Source organism: Notothenia rossii, assembly GCF_949606895.1.
Source record: "Notothenia rossii genome assembly, chromosome: 10".
Classification (NCBI taxonomy): domain Eukaryota; kingdom Metazoa; phylum Chordata; class Actinopteri; order Perciformes; family Nototheniidae; genus Notothenia; species Notothenia rossii.
In genome coordinates, this window is record NC_136908.1 from 36,851,241 (window position 1) to 36,866,431 (window position 15,191).

The following is a 15,191-nucleotide window of genomic DNA, read 5'->3' on the forward strand; positions in this document are numbered from 1 at the left end:
TAAAATAGACCGGGAAAAGCACCTCACAGAGCCCCAAAGGACGCACTAAGCAGCTCCAGCACGGCTCCCTCACATGCACACTCTGCTCATGTCAGACTTCCATTAAAATAGACCGGGAAAAGCACCTCTCTTGGGCACCTCACAGAGCCCCAAAGGACGGCCTAATGACCTCCAGCCTCTCTCCCTCACATGGAGCTCAGGTTATTTCATACCTCCAGGAGAGGGACCGGGAAAACCACCTCTCTGTAGCCCCTGAAAGAGCCCCAAAGGACGGACTGAGGACCTCCGGCAACAGTGGTACTTCCATAACCTCGTGCACCGTGAGACCCCGGGCCCCCGGACTTAAGCACTACCCCACTGACTAAACCCAGATATTCACACCCTACAGAACTTCATGCCCCTGGTTACCCTAAAGGGGGAGGATTTTGCGGTGCTTTACCGTCCGCACATAGGCATCCATATTCGGCCTTATTCATGACACCACCACCCCTTCTTTGGAGGATAGTCTCATGCTCCTGGTAACTCTTTAAATAGTCTGATACTACCAGGGCTCATCACCGCACTTTACAAGCCAGAAATAATGTTTAAATGGTCGGGGAAAGTCTTTTTAAACGTCTGGAAGAGAGTTGTAGCCTGTCATTTTGCAGGATATAATTTAACATTGAACATCTCCTGGAAATGCACAGAATATGTCCATTTCCAGGAGAGATTCCATGTTAAATGATATCCTGCAAAATGACAGGCTATAACCCAGGAACAAGTGTTTGAAAGGCGGGGAAAAGTTGTTTAAAATAGTCGGAAAAGTGTTTTTAAACGTATGGAGGAGAGTTGTAGCCTGTCATTTTGCAGGATATCATTTAACATGGAATCTCTCCTGGAAATGGACATATTCTGTGCATTTCCAGGAGAGGTTACATGTTAAATGATATCCTGCAAAATGACAGGCTACAACTCTCTTCCATACGTTTAAAAACACTTTCCCCGACCATTTAAACATTATTTCTGGCTTGTAAAGTGCGGTGATGAGCCCTGACAGTATCAGACTATCTAAAGGGTTACCAGGAGCATGAGAATATCCTCCAAAGAAGGGGTGGTAGTGTCATGATAAGGCCGAATATGGATGCCGATGTGCGGACGGTAAAGCACCGCAAAATCCACCCCCTTTAGGGTAACCAGGGGCATGAAGTTCTGTAGGGTGTGAACATCTGGGTTTAGTCCGTGGGGGAGTGCTTAAGTCCGGGGGCCCGGGGTCTCACGGTGCACGAGGTTATGGAAGTACCACTGTTGCCGGAGGTCCTCAGTCCGTCCTTTGGGGCTCTGTCAGGGGCTACAGAGAGGTGGTTTTCCCGGTCCCTATCCTGGAGGTATGAAATAACCTGAGCTCCATGTGAGGGAGAGAGGCTGGAGGTCATTAGGCCGTCCTTTGGGGCTCTGTGAGGTGCCCAAAAGAGGTGCTTTTCCCGGTCAATTTTAATGGAAGTCTGACATGAGCAGAGTGTGCATGTGAGGGAGCCGTGCTGGAGCTGCTTAGTCCGTCCTTTGGGGCTCTGTGAGGTGCTTTTGCCGGTCTATTTTAATGGAAGTCTGACATGAGCAGAGTGTGCATGTGAGGGAGCCATGCTGGAGCTGCTTAGTCCGTCCTTTGGGGCTCTGTGAGGTGCTTTTCCTGGTCTATTTTAATGTAAGTCTGACATGAGCAGAGTGTGCATGTGAGGGAGCCGTGCTGGAGCTGCTTAGTCCGTCCTTTGGGGCTCTGTGAGGGGCTAAATAGAGGTGTGTTGAAACTAATCCACCCACGCTTAGCATGCTATTTTAGGGTATAAATCGTACCTTGTCACCATGCATGTAGCTGCATTTAAAAAAAGCTTACAGCACCGGGTATTCCCAGGCGGTCTCCCATCCAAGCACTGACACGGCCCGACCCTGCATTACTATGGGTCTCTAAAACAATCTGACTTTTACCACACTGTGAGCAGGGTTTAATCCGATTTTCAGCACTCTTTCCCCCGCAGAAACTAGTTTAAATCACCGTGGTCACCATGGTGGGGATTTAGGAATGTTCCTGTGTGTGGTGCGGAGCTTCCCTGCACTTTAAATCCATTGATTTGCCCTGTTTTTGTTGTATTTTTTACTATTAATGCACTGTGCTCCCTGGGACGACGCGCCCTCCTGTGGGGACACATGAGAACTGCACTCAAATCACTTTGTGCTTTTTAAACAGTTTAACATATTTTTTTCCACATTTAAAAACCGCTTTCTGCCCTGGAAATCATTTCTAATCATTATTACCATTATGGAGGGGCTGCAGGAACACTTTCCCCGCCTTGCAAACATTTATTCCTGGTTAAAATAATCAATTTGTTCCGCCTGCTTTCCGTCAGCACCTCTGCGGCTGTCGGATTAACACAGATGAATGCACTTTTAACACTCACGCAGCCAGAATTCCTGCTCTTTTCCTGGGTTACAAAGTGAGGTGACGCAGCCTGTCCTCTGAGTCTCCCCGCCTCTCAGAGACTTATTTCTGGGTAAAAAAAGCCATGTGCTCCGCCCCCTGGATCTCTGCATGTGTGTGTGCCTGTGAGTCTCTGGCTACTGTCCACATGCCCGCAGTATGAGGCACTATTTTTGGATACATTTTCTAATTTTCACCACTTTTCCCTGGGTAAAATTAGGTCTGTCACTTTGGCTAACCGCACCACTGTCGGTCGTCTCCCGAGAGTGGACGTCCATTGCCTGTAAATAGGGCTAACATTAGGTCTGTCACTTTGGCTAACCGCACCACTGTCGGTCGTCTCCCGAGAGTGAACGTCCATTGCCTGTAAATAGGGCTAACATTAGGTCTGTCACTTTGGCTAACCGCACCACTGTCGGTCGTCTCACAAGAGTGGACATCCATTGCCCCTAAATAGGGGTAAAAAAAGCCATGTGCTCCGCCCCCTGGATTTCTGCATGTGTGTGTGCCTGTGGGTCTCTGGCTACTGTCCACATGCCCGCATTACGAGGCACTATTTTCAGATACATTTTCTAATTTTTACCACTTTTCCCTGGGTAAAATTAGGTCTGTCACTTTGGCTAACCGCACCACTCTCGGTCGTCTCCCGAGAGTGGACGACCATTGCCTGTAAATAGGGCTAACATTAGGTCTGTCACTTTGGCTAACCGCACCACTGTCTGTCGTCTCCCGAGAGTGGACATCCATTGCCCCTAAATAGGGTTAAATGCATATTCGAAGCCAGGGAACAAAGCAGCACTGATTCTAGAAAGAACCCAGCCGGGAGCGAAACGATACTTCTAGCCTACCCCCTTAGCCTTCGTAAGCTTGTAAATTCTTGCGATACGTAGGGATGAACTTGTACTTTCTCAATATAACACGGTCCTCTCTATGCATCTTGTGTTCTGACATACCAAATAAACATACACACACAAAAAGGAGACCTGGTGATGCTTGCAAAATGTTTATTATATATTTGTTACGTACAGGAGCACTGGTCGCACATTGACACGGTTCACTGCACGTGCGAGTCTTGAGCTATAGCGGTAATACGCGTCGCTCGTACGTGTGCGATATGTATGAATCGGCTTGTACGCGGTGGATAACATACTCTACTCCCAATAAAGGTTAAATGCATATTCGAAGCCAGGGAACAAAGCAGCACTGATTCTAGGAAGAACCCAGCCGGGAGCGAAACGATACTTCTAGCCACCCCCTTAGCCTTCGTAAGCTTGTAGATTCTTGCGATACGTAGGGATGAACTTGTACTTTCTCAATATAACACGGTCCTGATGCATCTTGTGTTCTGACATACCAAACAAACATACACACACACACAAACAAAAAGGAGACCTGGTGATGCTTGCAAAATGTTTATTATATATTTGTTACATACAGGAGTACTGGTCGCACATTGACACGGTTCAGTGCACATTGAGCTATAACAGTAATACGCTCGTACGTGTGCGATAGGTATGAATCGGCAAGTACGCTGTGGATAACATACTGTACTCCCAATAAAGGTTAAATGCACCCTGAAGTAAATGCGGTCATGCCTACATAAGGGTTATTCAGCGCGGTCACAAGCGCTACATGACGACCATGAGCATCGCTGCGCTGATGCAAAGGGTCTCAATGATGCTCCGCGTTTGCAGAGTACACCCCGTGGACCTCCAGGTTCTCTGTAATTCATCGATCACCCTCTTCAAGTCCCGTATACCTGCAGATATGCGACGGGGAGAGAAAGTTAGACACGGTGAGACAGCTGCGTGTAAAAGACCAGTAAGACTATCGTTGTAAATCCACCGATCTTAGGGGGGGTGGGGGTGGGGGAACGTACCTTCGCTCACGTTCAGCAGTTGAACGTGCATTTTCACATCCTCCAGGACCGCGAGATCCGGCATCGCGATCAACGGTCGTCTGGTGGTCCCGGCGCCCGTGTCGGCCGCGAGCTGGACTTGTGCGCACGAGGTGCCGAATCGTCCGCTTCTCTGATACACGAAATAATGGCGATACCGATCACCGAATCCTCCGAAAGCATTCCCTTCCTCGATCATGAAACAACAAGGCGCCGGACTCGATGTTCTGCTCGCGGTCTCGTTCCACACCCGGTCGAGTCTCCAGCTCCGGCCGCCCCTGGGTTCCGTGTTGAGCGCGGAGATTCCTACGACCCCGTGCAGCGGTTTAATGACCGCCACCTTGGTCAACTTGTCGATTCTGGCCGTGTAGTAGAACACGCCACAGGCCTCCGCGTTTACCGTCAGATCGAACGTTTCGTTCCCTATGGCGTACGAGCCCTCGTCCGTACACGTGAGAAAACGAACTCTGACCCGGTGTCCCGATTCGGTTCTAGTGAGCTCTTATATGTGTTCGGTGGCAAACACGGATCGGTTTTCCTTGCGGAAAGGCTCGGCGGGGCCGCCCAAGCCCCCCGGCAACTCGAGGGTGCTGCCCATCGTACCCACCACGGATAGGGCGCTGGATCTCTCCGCGGTAAGAGCCGTAGCCCTTGCCCTCTCCGACAAGCTAGACTTGAGTGTAAATCCCGTCACGGCTAGCAGACAGATCGCTGCGCCGATGTACCTCGCCATAGCGGAGCTTTGCATTCCTACTACACGAACGGGGCGCAGAGTGACAATTTCGTCGAGCAGAGCAACCTCTTTGATGCTCGCTGCGCGACGAGAAGCTCGCACGTTACGGAGCCTCTGTCCAACCCTGGTTCGGCCATCCCAGCCAATGTCACGCCCCGGGACTGGGATCCTACCAATGAAATAACTCACTCGGCCATGACCTTACTCGGCCTCGGCGCGGTCTGTTTATTACACGGCACGTTGTACAGATGCCAACGTTACACATAGCATGTACGTGCAAAGATAGCCTCCTCGTGATGTATGCCGTGTGACCCTTTGCGTATACCAAACACACACACACACACACACACACACCGTATTTCGGTCTCCCCGGGTTACATTCCCCTGTACACGTATAAATGACAGACACGAGCACAAACTCTCTGGGTACACGGGGTGACTTTACTTGTTTTTATTGTACAACATCTCCAACGTATCACACGGGTTGCAATGTGGATAGGTACAGTGACCGGAGCGCGGGTTGGGATCCTACCCGTGAAATAACTCACCCGGCCATGACCTTACTCGGCCTCGGCGCGGTCCGCTTATTAAACGACACGTTGTACAGATGCCAACGTTACACATAGCATGTACGCGCAAAGATAGCCTCCTCGTGATGTATGCCGTGTGACCCTTTGCGTATACCAAACACACACACACACACACACACACACACCGTATTTCGGTCTCCCCGGGTTACATTCCCCTGTACACGTAGAAATGACAGACACGAGCACAAACTCTCTGGGTACACGGGGTGACTTTACTTGTTTTTATTGTACAACATCTCCAACGTATCACAGGAGATTGCAATGTGGATAGGTACAGTGACCGGAGCGCTAGGGCGGGCAATACTATTTTTTTTTTGTAAATCGATCGAGAGGGGTGTTCATATAACGTATTTTGGCGTGTAGAACATAAATCAGAAGATATTTTTTAATTCTGATAATCCTAACCTACATCAATTTGCAGTTGAATATTATCTATTTTTCGATTATTTGCTATTCTTCTGGAAAAAAGAGACTAAGTTGGGGGTCTTTTATTTTGAAGTCAGGGCTTTTATTTTGAAGTCAGGGCTTCCTGTCTGATGTGAAACTTACAGGAAATGAAACTTACTTCAGTATATCAATGTTTTCAGTGTGAACTAGTTGAAATGGCTCAAGTCAAAACAAGGGCAAAATCGACTTCTCATTTGAGTAATCTTGTTGGCACTGGGCGAGAGCTGTTGGTGTCTGAACTGCCAACTGTGAGGGATATCCTGAGGTATGGCATCTACTTGAGGGATCAACGTAAAGATGATAGGAGGAACTACCCAGTGGACCAGCTGGTGGGTGATATCTTCCCTGGTCTGATTGGTCAGTGGAGCAAAGCGAATGCTCTTTTCAAACCACCTGTTATAAATGAAAAGGTGACCATCATGTCCAAGCTCAAGGAGGTCTGGAATCAGGCAGTGAAGTGTTCCCTTGGGAAGGGTAAACTTGATGCCAAAGAGAGGTTCAGTGTCAAGTTAGACCAATTTATTTGATATTTTGACTTGCAAGTGTCAGATTACCAGTTGTGAGGGGGGAGGCTGTGATGGCTGTGTGATCCAAGCCCACATTAACTGTTCCTGCAGCAGAGAGAAAAGGATTCCTTTAAAAGATCTTGCATACATCAAGGGACAGAAACAGAAGGTTGGAAGTAAAGGACCCCACCAAATGGGAGCCCCTGATCTGCAGGAGCACAAGAGACAGGTGAGGACATTGGAAAGGCAGGGGATGGAAAACATGGCTGAGGAAAGGAGAAAGAGCAAGGAGGGAAATGCTGCAGCAGCAGACAAGGCAGCCAGGAAGGATGTCAAGAGGTTTTTGGCAGATGGTGATGAGGATCTGGAATTGGAGAGCGGTGCTGAAGATGAGTTTGTCCCTGAAGTTGAGCTCTTCCCTGAAACTGAACCTGCAGCTTCAACAAAAGGACAGAAAAACTATAATGATATTCCAAATGTTGCGCTTGCCAGTGTAAGGTATGGCATAGGGCTGAGACCAACTGCAGCGATAGCAACTGCAGCTCTGATTGATGCAGGAATCATCACAGAAGAAAACACAAGTAAAGTGATTGATAAGAACAAGGTCAAGAGAGCACAGGAAAAGTTGATGAGAGAGCTGGGAGAAAAGTTTGAGGAGAAGTGCAGGGAGATGGGGGATCTCCTGCATCCTCTTTGATGGGCGGATTGACCTGACAAATGTGATAATGGAAGCTGAGGGCAGTGACCAATCTTTTCCTGCAAAGATCAAAGAAGAACACTATAGTGTTACTGGTGAGCCTGGCAGCAACTATCTGTTCCACTTTACCCCAGAGAAAGCAACTAAAGAGGACTCACATGCTGAGCAGATTGCCAAAGTCCTGTTTGCCTGGCTGAAAGAAAGGGGTTTTGATAAGACTTTATCGGCCATTGGAGGAGACTCAACTAATGTCAACACTGGTGTGAAAGCTGGGGTAATGCAAAAGCTGGAGCTGCACCTGGGGAGAAAGCTGGTGTGGTTGGTGTGCAACCTGCACACTGGTGAACTTCCCCTGCGCCATCTCATTGTTGGCCTTGGTGGCCCTACTCTGTCAGACAACAAATTATCTGGGCCAATTGGAAAGCTCCTTGATTCCATTACAGACTTGGATATCAATCCTAACTTCACCCGGATCTTTGTTGGCCCTCCACTGATCAAGCTGCCTGACAAGGTCATTCAAGATCTGTCAACTGATCAACACTATGGCTATAAAATTGTCTGTGCAGTCAGGGATGGAGTGCTTCCTGCAAGGCTGGCTCTGTTGGAGATTGGACCAGTAAACCACAGCCGCTGGCTCACCACAGCAAACAGACTTCTCAGGCTCTGGGTGTCAAAGCACAGACTTAAAGGAAAGAAACTGAAGAATCTACAATTGATTGTGGAATTCATCATTGGAGTGTATTATCCATGTTGGTTTAACGTGAAGGTCAAGCACTCCTGGGTCAAAGGGCCTAGGCACATCCTGTTTCAGCTGGACTGCCTCAAGTCCCAGAGGAAGGAGGTGCTGGACCTTGTGATGCCAACTGTGAGAAGATCTGTTTGGTATGCCCACAGTGAAGCCATCCTCCAAACACTGCTGTGCTCTGAGGATCAGAAGGAAAAAATTGAGGGGGTGGAGAGAATCCGGGCCATTAGGGGAGAGGGGGACCCAGACACTCAGCTGGGGGACTCCTCTGTCAGGACCAGAAGGACACCTGACATCAATTGTGAGGCTTCCAGCATTGGGAACTTGATCAGCTGGTCAGAAGGTGTGTCAGAGCCACCTCTCACCTGCTTGCTAAGCACCTCAGAGGTGAAAAACGCCATCAAAACCCCCATGGAGGTACTCAACTGGCCTTGCCATACTCAAAGCATTGAGAGGGTTGTTAAAATGATGACCGAGGCTTCTGCTCAGTACTTCTCACAGGAAAAGAGGGATGGAGGGATCAGAGCTCAGGAGACCAGCAGGAGACTGATGTCCAAGAATGAGTCAAAGCAGGACTTGTGCAACCTGGCAAAGTTCAAGAAGTCAGAAGATTGATCTCTGTAATCTTATCCAGTTATATATATATATGCAGTTCACCTGTTATTAAATATGTAAAAATGATTTGGCTTTGTCAATATAAATGATTTCCCTTATATATTTTACTATTTTATATAGAGGTTCGAAAGGGTAAAATTGCCAATTTAGAAATGCAAAACGATGTAGGTTAGAGTTATCTTATCCCAAAAATAAGCTCATATTTGAATTCCCCATAAAAAAACACATAATATGGACACCCCTCATGTTAGGATTTCCTTCAGATTCATGTTGGCACCTGAGTATGACCTGCCCTACCGGAGCGCGGCCTTCCTGGAAACTACAGCCCGTCCTTCGAGGTCCACCACGTGTTTCTATCGCACTCGCCCACCCCGTGGGTGCACACGTCCAACTCCTGGGACTCCCCGTCCAATGGCACATTGAAAACCTCTGTGCAGTGGATCGGGGGGCTCGGGGCGCGTTCCCGGACTGGAAAGATTTTGTTTTCGGAATCCCGGGATACGCGTCCACGAAAAACTCGGCGTCGTTCTCGGGTATCAGCATAGCTCCCTTATCCTGACGAGCAGTGTGCAGTACCTGTCCACGAACTCGTCCCCGTAGAGCCTAGCCTGGTCCGAATGCATGCGGAAAAACTGGGTGAAGCTCGTTCTCTGAAACAACACGGAAAGGTGGGACATTCTCATGACCCTGAGGCACTTCATAACTACAGGGTCGGCGTGAGGACTCTCCCGGCTATGCGCGTCCGTCTGGCTTTTCTGCCAGGAAGTAGACCAAGGATCCATGGTTTTTACGATCGACGGGGCCCACAAAAAACAGGTTGACATGTATCAGCGCTACCCGGTCTTGGAAACGGTTACCCCGGTGTGTTCTCACGTGCGGTTAGTTATACACGCTCGATAAATACCGAGTGAGCCGCAGCAGCGAAGCACCGGCTGCTTAAATACCTCAGAGAGATGTAACCTATAGCACCTAATGTCATCACTTGTTAAGAACTTGAATAAAATATATCCAAGCCTAGCGCGTGTGTCCCTCCCGTATGTATCCCAGCGCACACACACACACACACACACACACACACACACACACACACACACACACACACACACACACACACACACACACACACACACACACACACACACACACACACACACACACACACACACACACACACACACACACACACACACACACACACACACACACACACACCCTAGCAACCCAGAGCCCTACATGTTCCCAACTCGGGCTTGGGATACGCGTCCGCGAAAAACTTGGCGTCGTTCTCTGGTATGGTATCCAGGTGGAACCGCTCCGCGAATCCACCAATCTATTCTGCTTCGGTTCCTCCGTGCACACGATCGGAAGGTACTCTTCCGCCATCGAGAAGGCGCTGGAGCATAGCTCCCTTATCCTGACGAGCAGTGTGCAGTACCTGTCCACGAACTCGTCCCCGTAGAGCCTAGCCTGGTCCGAATGCATGCGGAAAAACTGGGTGAAGCTCGTTCTCTGAATTCAACACGGAAAGGTGGGACATTCTCATGACCCTGAGGCACTTCATAACTACAGGGTCGGTGTGAGGACTCTCCCGGCTATGCGCGTCCGTCTGGCTTTTCTGCCAGGAAGTAGACCAAGGATCCATGGTTTTTACGATCGACGGGGCCCACAAAAAACAGGTTGACATGTATCAGCGCTACCCGGTCTTGGAAACGGTTACCCCGGTGTGTTCTCACGTGCGGTTAGTTATACGCGCTCGATAAATACCGAGTGAGCCGCAGCAGCGAAGCACCGGCTGCTTAAATACCTCAGAGAGCTGTAACCTATAGCACCTAATGTCATCACTTGTTAAGAACTTGAATAAAATATATCCAAGCCTAGCGCTTGTGTCCCTCCCGTATGTATCCCAACACACACACACACACACACTGTTGGAGATTTGGAGGATGTTTAAAACCAACCTCGTCTCCGCGTGTCGTTTGATAAGCTGGGTAAATTCGTAAAAAGGAAGGGATTAAGAAACACCAGAATGCAAGTTAAACAATAATCTTGTTTTAATGATAAAAAGTAACAATACAAATACAAATACTAATACAAATACAAATACAAACACAAAGGAAGTACTTCCTGCTCTTCCTCCAATCTCACGGATCTGGTCAGTTTGAAGAAAAGAAGAGGCTGGTTTAAAGAAAACATAGGCTTATATCCAAAACCCCAGGAGGAGCTATGCGGCTGCCCCCCCCCCCCCCCGAGGGGTCCTCCACTTAGAAAAGACAGCCAATCAGCGCGAGCCAGAGGCGACCCTTACATTCGAGATAACAAACCCCTCCTTGCAAGTTTCACATACTTTTGGCATTTTATAAAGATAGTTTTAAGATATAGTTTTTTATAGTTGGATTATACAAATAACACATGTGAGTTACCTTAACCTCAAACAATAATAACAAGAGGAAAACATCAGCTCTGATCTCAAGCAGTAAAAAGTACCGCACACTCATTTAGCCTGCAGCTCTTCCAGACACTTGAGCTATTGTTCTTTAAGAATATTCCCTGCAGAATCTTTATTTCAAATAAAAGGTTTCACATTGCATATTTCCAGCTTCCTTTACACATACTGCTACTATTAATACAAAGTAATCAACCACACACATATATTTAAAACAAGTAGATTTCCCTGATCATTTGACATGCTGCTTCCATTTCCCATAGAGTAATAAAACATGTTTAAGCTAATTTCTCCACACTGTTTGTAGCCCTCCAGTACCCACATATAAAAGAATAAAAGCAGAGGAATCAAATAAAACACCAATACAGGAATAGTTGATAAATGATTATACAGGACATCTGATCACAGTAAGAAATACACACACATATTCTCTAGGAAGTGACCCTTGTTATAGGTCCGAATGTCCTGTCCCCTGAAAGTCATGAGTTTTGGTTGATTAACAGAAGTTTAATTGTTCTTGTGGCTTAATGGCTTCCCTGAACTTCCCTTCACCCCAAAGTCAGCTTACTAGGAATGAATACATTTTATTGATAAGCTCAAAAGGACGTTTATCTTGGTTACTGCTGGGTGACCCAAGTCTCCAGGCCTGCAGGATGTGTAGGAGATAAACATTAATTCTACAAGACTTTAACTACATTATCTGAAATTGTATCTGGGACTTCCCCTGTTAATTGCAAGGACTATTGATAATTAACAGAGAGACCCTAGGGGCCTCTTCTTGGTATCTGCTAGGCAGAAGTCACTCAATGCAGAAATCACAAGTTTAACACATTCTATATAAGGTGACGTTAAAATGAATATACCAGATTGAACTTTCCTGCCATAACACGTTATTTTAATACTTCAAATAACTCAAATAATACTTCAACACACACACACCCACCCACCCACCCACCCACCCACCCACCCACACACACACACACACACACACACACACACACACACACACACACACACACACACACACACACACACACACACACACACACACACACACACACACACACACACACACACACACACACACACACACACACACACACACACACACACACACACACACACACACACACACACACACACACACACACACACACACACACACACACACACACACACACACACACACACACACACACACACACACACACACACAAGCAACCCAGAGCCCTACATGTTCCTAACTCGGGCCCAGTCCTTTCTCTGCCCTCTGTCATTTATAATAAGCCCAATCACCCGTACCAGGTGAATCTGTGGATAGGAAGAACGAAAACAGAGTGCTCGGTGGTTTATGTTTGAATGCACATTATTGTATTGTTTATTTCACATTGAGCATGTACAGTCGCAATCGATCCCTGAGTAAAGTAATGTCCCATGTACATCAGTCCCCTAGGTCTCCTCGAACCGCCTTGTCTTCTTCGCTCTTTTCCCTGTCGCTGATCCTCTCGAAGAGTGAGCGCTAGTCCTTTTACGCGCCTGGCTACTTCCCGAGGGCGACTCTCCCGTGGGCCTCCTTTGACCCCTATGCTCTTGCGTGTCACTACCACGGGCTGCGCACTTTCTGAGGGCGAGCGATGCTCCTCCGTTCGACTCGCGCAGAGTGCGTATCATAGCCACAAGATTTGTGAGCTCCGTGGGCCTGGAGGTTATCGACTCCCCCTTGGCGATCATCATGGTCGCGGCGTAGTCCCTTTTCAACATGTCTACGGAGAACGCATCGGCTCCGTGGACCTGGTTAAAAGCTTCGGCCGCGTCCTTCCACTCCCAATCCTCCTCGAGCTGTGTCCGCGGTCGGCTGTCAAATGTATCTCGTGTTGGTGATACACGGTTCGTGTGGTGCAAAACGAGCTCATGTTCTTCACGGGCACGCCCGAGTACCCGCTAGAGTAAACGTTCAGTCTGGGCCCGTGGAAAGTGCCTCTCCGGCCTCGTCTGGATTCCATCGCTTGCCTTTTATCGTAGGCCCCCTCGGGCGCCTTCTCAGACATGGCCATTTTGACAACTCCCCCGTAATACAAGGGAGCGGAGCACCGGTAGGTTTCCCCGTTCAGCGCGCACTTATTGAACCAGAGCTCGTTCAGGGGTTCGATCACGGCCTTGGCTTCCAGTATCAGAGAGCGCACCGGGTCACCGTTCAAGTCCAAGGTGAACAGCAACCGGGGTATCGGCCGCTGCTCTTCTCCCTCGTCGGTCGAACACTGACCGAAAGTGTTCCCCTCTTCGAAGTTCCGCTTTTCGTAAGCCTCCACCATCCCCGCGCCCACCTGTTCCCAAAAGCCAGAGTGGGAACTCGGAGTGTACAATGCCAGCATGTCGTACACGGCCTCTAGCGAGATCGTGACAGAGCCGACCTTCTTGCGTGCGTTCCCTCGGGCTCTCCTGCCCGGCAGAGCGTTTGGATTCGCCGCGTATCTGTACGAGCACAGCTTGTAGCTCTTCCTCTCTGGGTTCCCGCTTCCCCGAGCCGGGACCTTGCACGTGGAACACAGCGTGAGCATCTCGTGAGCCACGTCGTTGCCGCCCTTGATCGCGTTCTCGGAGAAAGACATGGCATCTATGCCCGAAATGCACAACTGGTAATTCTTCAAAGCGGTCTTCAGTTCCTGCCGGTGGATCTGGGTTAGCACGTACGCCAGGGCATTGCAGGCGAAGCAACCCTGCGTGTCCACCACCCTGGGACATATGTCCGGTAGACAGGCCGCGGTGCACAGTTTGTACACCGCGTTGGTCTCCAGGCAGATCTCTCAGAACGATAGCTCGTTCAGGGCGTTCAGTCTGTTCCCGTTCATCCGCTTCATGAAACCTCTCAGCTCGGGGTAAGCACACCTTCAGTGTGGTTCTCTCCTATCTACACTCTTCTTGTCATCTTTGTAAAACGATATCAGACTGGTAATTGACACAGCCATGACTTCTAGTTAAATTCAGTGTGGCTAAAATGAAAAGCTTTGTTAAAATATGCAAGCGCGCGAAAGTCAAAGTCAGCTTTATTGTCAAATTCTACATGTTTTATACATCCAGAAATATCGTTTCCCACAGTGTGACATGTATACATAAAACAAAACAAAAAGGGCCTAGATAAACGTGGTATACATGAAACAAAACAAAAAGGGCCTAGATAACCGGGGTATACAGTTTAAAATGTTAATATATTGAAAGAGTTCAAGTCAGCTGAAAAGATCTTAAGTTGGCGTGACGTTGAAGTCGTGTGACCCTGCTGCTATACTGGCTTGTAGTTCGTCTATAGCAGAGGTGCCCAGTACGTCGACCGCGGTCGACCGGTCGACCGCGGGGGCAATGCTGGTAGATCGCGAGTCATTCATAAATTAAAAAAAATCCAGCTCCGTTAAAATAGACAAAACAGGTTTTGATCCCTCCTCCCTTGGCCTCCCTGCCACTTAATTCAGGAGTTGACTTGATTGACAGAAAAAGCGACCTATTGCTTTCCAGTCTGTTAACCCAGAATGCAAAGCGATACAAAATCAGTCAAGTGCCGGGAGAGACAAACAACAAAATGAGTGCGGGAACGAGCAAAAAGCTAAAGACATACCACTTCCACACAGAATGGGAGGGAGAATCTTTTTTTGTGATGTCACATTCAAAGGTTATTTGCCTTATTTGTAAAGCAAGCGTCGCTCTGCCAAAGAAAGGTAACGTGGAGAGGCATTATCGGAGTGTACAAGGCATATGACAGCGACTTCCCTCCGAGTAGCGAGTTGAGAAAGGTCATGTATTATTGCTACACAAACATTATCTCTTAGTCTTAGTGTCGCCAACTCGTTTCTAACATGCAAAAAGACAAACAAATGCGTCTATGGTCGGTGTATTTTCTATCTTTCCAATCCAGAAGAGATCTCTCTCTCCCCCGTCTGTTTGCAAGGGGGCGGGGCAGTTTACACACACGCATCTGCTACATGCAGCAACACACGGAGGAGATGGTGGAGAGAAGCGCTCCAAGGTGTGGTTACATGTTACCCGTCTTGAGGTGGACAATGCTCGTCACCAAAAG